Source organism: Lampris incognitus, chromosome 5 (assembly GCF_029633865.1).
Source record: "Lampris incognitus isolate fLamInc1 chromosome 5, fLamInc1.hap2, whole genome shotgun sequence".
NCBI lineage: Eukaryota > Metazoa > Chordata > Actinopteri > Lampriformes > Lampridae > Lampris > Lampris incognitus.
In genome coordinates, this window is record NC_079215.1 from 17,599,931 (window position 1) to 17,606,552 (window position 6,622).

Here is a 6,622-nt window from a genome sequence, read left to right on the forward strand (position 1 = left end):
CAGAAACAGCACTACTGAGAATGACAAATGACATCCTCATACGAGTTGACAATGGTGAACATTCTATCCTGGTCCTGCTTGACTAACTTCTGCTTTTGATACTATTGATCCCTCCATCTTGGTTGAAAGTTTGAATAAGTGGGTTGGTATCTGCTGTCATTTGGCTCTTGTCCTATCTGTCTAACAGGAAGTTTCAGGTTGTCCTAGATAACTTTTTGTCCTCAACTACCTGCCCCTATAGTCTGTGGAGTTCCGCAGGGTTCAATCCTTGGTCCCATCCTTTTCTCAATCTACATGTTACCTCTAGGCAATCTGGTTAGCCAGTTCAATTGCATCTCTCACCCCTGCAATGCTAATGGCATGCAGCTGTATTTATCAGTTAAGCCAAATGATATGGGTAATATTAATCAAGTCAAGTAGGTTTTATTTGTCCCAGAGGGGCAATTGTTGTGTAGCAGCAGCAACATTTAAACACACAAACACTCCACAGAACACATAAGACAAATAAATACAACGTGTAGTGAGGAGAACAAAGCCAACGAAAAGCAATGCAACAGTAAACAGTGTTAACACTGTTTATCAAGGTTGAGCTGGTATTACTTCTTACTATGGGAGTTTAGCAGTGAAATGGCAGAGGGAATGAAGGAATGTTTGTATCTATTGGTTTTGACTACTGGGTATTTGAAGCGGGAACCAGAAGGCAAGATCTGAAACTCTAGGTGCAGGGGGTGGGTGCTGTAAGACAGGATAGATTCTGCTTTCCTTAACATTCGCTTGTTATATAAATCAGACAGACTTTTCTGTTGGGTAACTGTGATACTACTACAGACTTTGATCACCTTTGTTGGTGAATTTTTCTGTTTAAGATTGAGAGAGGCATACCAACTGATAAAAGAAAGGGTAATAACCAACTCAATAAAAGATCTGTAGAACAAAGTCAACAGGGACCTGTCAACACTGAACTTAGCCAACTTCCTCAGACAAAAAAGGCACTGCTGGCCTTTCTTTTTCTTTTTTTGAATCGCAAACTGGTATTACAATCAAAGTTCAGTTTGTTATCAATTATAATGCCAAAGTACTTGTATGACTTAACAATTTCAACCTCCTGACCATTAATCTTAGTGTTGACTGGGTTGGAGGGATTACATCTAAAGTCAACACACATGTCTTTAGTCTTCGTCACATTTAATTCCAAAAAGGCTTCCTGACACCATTTGGAGAAATAGTCTATGACAGGACCATAGGATACGTCATTCTCCTTCAGCAGGCTCACAATCACTGTCTCATCTGCAAATTTCACAGTGTGATGATTTTTGAACTCACTGCGGCAGTCATTAGTGTATAGGACATATAGGAGAGGAAAGAGGACACAGCCCTGAGGGGAGCTGGTTGATGTGGAAGTCAAGCCAGAAAAGTTTCCATTCACTCTCACTCTCTGAGATCTGTTGGTGGGGAAGTCCAAAATTCATCCAACAATATTGGTGTCCAACCCAAAACGTTCCACAAGCTTCTGCACTAGCAGGTGAGGCTGTATAGTGCTGACGAGAAGTCTACGAACAACAGTCTGGTATGGTTCGTAATACGCTCTAAGTGACTATGAATGAAGTTAAGCATTATTATGGTTGCATCCTGAACCCCCCTGTTGGTTCAATATGCAAACTGTAACAGGTCGAGAAGATGCTCCACCCTGTTCAGAAGTTCCTTTTAATCAGTTTTTCAAATAAGTTCATAACAAGAGCAGTTAAAACTACAGGCCTATAGTCATTCAAGGTCTTAAGATGGCTCTTTTTTGTTTCCATAGATTAGGGACCTTTTGATGACAGAATGACATATTAAAAATATAATTGAAAATAGGGCCTATTTGAACAGCACAGTGGGATGGCAGATGGCTAATAATGTTATCAGAGCCAGGGCTTGTTTAAAAGTATTCCCAACACTCTGTACAGAAAAGAAAGAGACAGGTTGACTAGAGTTCAGTAGGTTGTGTTTTAAAACAGTAGCTTCATTACTAAAATCATGCACATCAAAACTTGAGTAAAACGTATTACACTCCTACGCTAGAGCCAGATCTGATGAAAAGCCATCTAAAGCCACCGTTTTCTTTGCTTTGTCATATAAACCAACCATTGTCCTGACACTGTCCCAGGCTGAGCCTAAATTGTTATTGCTCAGTTTGTGCTCAACCTTTTGTTTGTATCCCAATTTAGCCCTCTTAATTTCCAGTTTAATTTTCTTTTGTAGAACAGTCAACTCAGAAAGGTTACCTTGCTTGAAAGCACGTTTCTTCTGGTTAAATAGCACGTTAAGGTTTTTGATCACCCAGGGTTTACTATTAGGATAAATCTTGATTACCTTCTCAGCAATAACAATGTCCTTGCAGTATGATACCCATGAGCTGACAACTTCTTTGAGCTCATTAATGTCCCGCAATGATTTGATGACCTCATCCCATGCCTTGCGGTCAGACAGCCCTGCAACATCAACGATGCCTCCTCCGACCAGAGTTTCACCCTTTATGACTGCCTGGCTGCTATTAAGGAATAGATGTCACTCAATTTCCTTCAGCTTAATTCAGACAAAACGGAGGTTCTCCGTATTGGGGTCTAATAAGTTTGTTTCAGAGGTGAAGCCTTGTATCGGCCCTCTGGCCACCAATGTTAAACCCTCCTCAAGAAATCTGCGTGTACGCTTTGACCAAAATTCGAATTTTGACCTACACATAAACAAGTTTGTGCAAACCTGCTTTCACAAAAGTCACATCAATGTTATCAACCAGAGATCTTGAATTACTAATCCATATCCATATCCTAATTTTTTTCACTCCTTGACTACTGCAATGTTTTTTTATCCTGCCTCAGCCAAGCAGCCCTGTCCCGCCTGCAACTTGTGCAAAACACTGCAGCCAGGCTGCTAACCAATACCAATCTTAGACCCGATATCACACCAATCCTCACATCCCTTCATTGGCTCCCTTAATAGACTTCAAGATACTGCTTATCACATATAGGGCTGTACATGGTCTTGCCCCTTTATACATTTCTGAACTTTTGCATCCTCACTCCACCTCTAGGCCGTTCAGATATTCTGACCAGGGTCTCTTATCTATTCCCCGCTCCCTCCGCAAATCCAAGGATGACTGTGCTTTTGCCACAAGGGGCCCGTCACGCTGGAACAGCCCCCCCCCGTAAGATCAGCTGAGTCTGTAAACAGCTTTAAAAAACTTCTCAAAACCCGTCTCCTCAGACTTGCCTTCCCTGTAATGGGGCTGTAATTTTTACTTTTCTGTATTTAACTGTTGTTTAGTTTTCTGTATGTTGTGCAGCACTTTGTAACTTTGTTTTAAAAGGTGCTATATAAATAACTCTTACTTATTTACACACACACACACACACACACACGCACACGCACACACACACGCACACACACACACACACACACACACACACACACACACACACACACACACACACACACACACATACACACACACACACACACACACACACACACACACACGTTTGATCATGTAATAAAACAGGTCCTGACTCACTGTGGTCATTAAAGATCCCATGGCACTTATTATAAAGAGTAGGGGGTTTCCCGGTGTCCTGGCAAATTTCCCAACCTAGCTCTCTCCATCTGGCCTCCTAATCATCCCCCCGTATAATTTGCTCAATGATTCCTCCCTCTCCACCTCAAGCTGATGTGTGGTGAGCGTTCTGGTGCAAAATGGCTGCTGTGCATCACCCAGGTGGGTGCTACACATTGGTGGTGGTTGAGGTGAGTTACCCCCTTCAATGTGAAGGGCTTTTGCGAGCTCCTTGTGTGGACTGAAAATGTATGTTAGTCAAAATGCTATTTGCTTAAGCCCTTAACCCAAAATTCTAAAATTAAACCCAAACCCTAACCCTAACCAACACTTAACACCAAAAACTAAACCCAACCATTACCCCAACTTTAACCTAACCCTAAACTGAACCAAAAATAAGTCAACTTTAAACCTGACTTTAACCTCTAACCCCAACCTTGACGGTAATTCTGATGTCGAACTTCCTGGGTTGGGCAGAATACTTTGAAAGTGTATTTAGTGCCTGAATACTGAATACACAATACTTGGGGGGGGGGGTAACTTATTCAGATTACATTTAGAGTACATCTTCAAAAGGCATGTGCGAAACAGTTGTATGGTATCGTTAATATTATTTATGTCACATTGTTGTTGATTCCTTGATGTTACTGGTATCTCCATGTCATGATCTCAATATGTGTTGACCATCTGCCAAATACTGCGGCACTGTACCCATGTTTGGTGAGCAAAGGAGGAAACTGCACGTGCAGATTTGAAAATAGTTAATACTTTCTTAAAAGTCCATACGATTACTTTTAATTACATCAGGAAGTATACTAAGTTTTCCTGTGGAGGGCTTTTCCGAATAGGCTATGACAGAGAAGTGCAAATGTACACACTGGAACTGCGTGCAGGCACACACATGCATGGACAAACACACTCCCTATGACGCATAGAGTAAATCTATTGTGGGGAAAATTAGATGTTTTCCATGTGTTTTATCGTAGCTGAGCTGCAGACTGCAGCCTAAGGCTAGCCTTTAAAAGACAATTTCCTTCCTTTTAGTTTCCAATTTTCATGCGAGCTCACGCTCGCCTGCCAACGAATAGTGAAAAATAGTCCCACCTGTAACACCAACACTGATTAGGAGGGAAATACTCTGAAAAGAGTCTCCTCAAAATGTGTAAAGTAGCTGTGATCTGAATATTGGTGCTTCAAGATGTAACATGGGCTGAATGCTTTATTTCTGTATTCTGAATACGTGACGTCATTATTTGTGTTTGGTTACAACCCAACCCTGCTAGCTTTAATACCAGACCTATGAAGAACCGTAACCCAAATTATAACCTTAAGTCGTAAACCTAACCCCTTGCCTAGAAATAACCCTTTTCCTCATGGGGATAAAAAAAAAAGTCCCCATTTGGTCAGTGTTTCAGAAGCTTTACTGTCCTTATGAGGACTTTGAGGATAGATAAACACAGATAAACACACTCTGTTTAATTCTGAAACACGTCGTATAGCTTTAACAGCAGGCATCTGGAAACCCTTCAGTCCCCCATTGAGTTGCATGTGCTCTTGTGTTTTTTTGTTCTTGCGTTTGCGTGTTTGTGTGCTGGCTCTTTGCCCCCGTTGAACTTAAGAGAGGAGCCGGTCCTTCACCGAAGGGTTTTCTGTTTCTTCAAGATGTCTCTGTATTCAGGATCTAGGTCTAGTCTTGGGTCGAAACCCTCGCAGAAGTGGTCAGAGCTGATTCATTTTGATGCATGACAGACAAATCAACATGTATACAAACCAGCTGAATCCACACCCTGTGTATTCACCAAAGACGTGTGAGGCTGGGTCTATATGACTCAGTAAGTATGTGAGTGTTAGAGATTAAGTGATTAACAGATAGAATGCACGTTTGTGTGATAGTGTGTGTGTGTGTGTGTGTGTGTGTGTGTGTGTGTTTATGTGTTGGATATTGCAATAAAATGTGTGTGTGTGTGTGTGTTGGATATTGAAAGAGACTGTGTGCATGAGGTGTTTGCATGCGCGTGCGTGTGTGTTTCAGTTGGTTATTGGATTGGACCACTGCCCACAATTTGTGTAAGCCTCCCCCTCCCCTTCCACCAACTAGAGGAGCTTCAAATTCAAAGCAGCTCCATTTGATATCAGCTACATGCTGAAATGATCTATCTATCTATCTATCTATCTATCTATCTATCTATCTATCTATCTATCTATCTATCTATCTATCTATCTATCTATCTATCTATCTATCTATCTATCTATCTATCTATCTATCTATCTATCTATCTATCTATCTTTGTTGGTTAGTGTAATGGGGTAAATAGCTGAACTCATTAGTAACACAACAAGGTTTGACCCTGAGTTTCCAACAGACTTGAAAATCTCTCTCTCTCTCTCTCTCTCTCTCTCTCTCTCTCTCTCTCTCTCTCTCTCTCTCTCTGCAGAATGACAGCAATCTTTCACTTTGTACACCTTTGACTCCAGGTAACGGAGCTGCCCTGGTCCGGTCTGCTAGCGGTCCCTTTCTAACGACAGCTGACTGTGACCGGCCGTTTCGAATCTTCGTCCATTTGAAACATGGACTTCTAGTATTTCTATTTCTGCTCGACTGTGCAAACAGTATCTGACAGCAAATCAAAAGTGTTTTTGTGATTTGTGGCATCCTGTGATCACTGCTTATTGGCCTTGCATAGACGTGGATTTAAAACAGATAACAAATAAAGAAAGGTGTTCAGCAGTGTTAATTTGTTGGTGAGGTTATAGCAAAATGAAAACAGTTTTGTAAAGAAACACTACAATGAAAATTTTTCTTCATATTCTTTGTGTACAAAGGGGAATTTTGATTTAGTAATTGCCTCCTTTTTAATCAGACCGTTAGCAAACACTTTTCATTGTGTCGTTTTGGTCAAGAAATAAACCTCCTTGATTTGCCACCTTGATTGAAGCCAACTTCTGTCATGCCTGTCTGAGTGTCATTTTGTCAGACTCGTGGTTCGAATCCAGAGATGGTTTATTATAATAGTTACTGCTTCATTTGAGTCA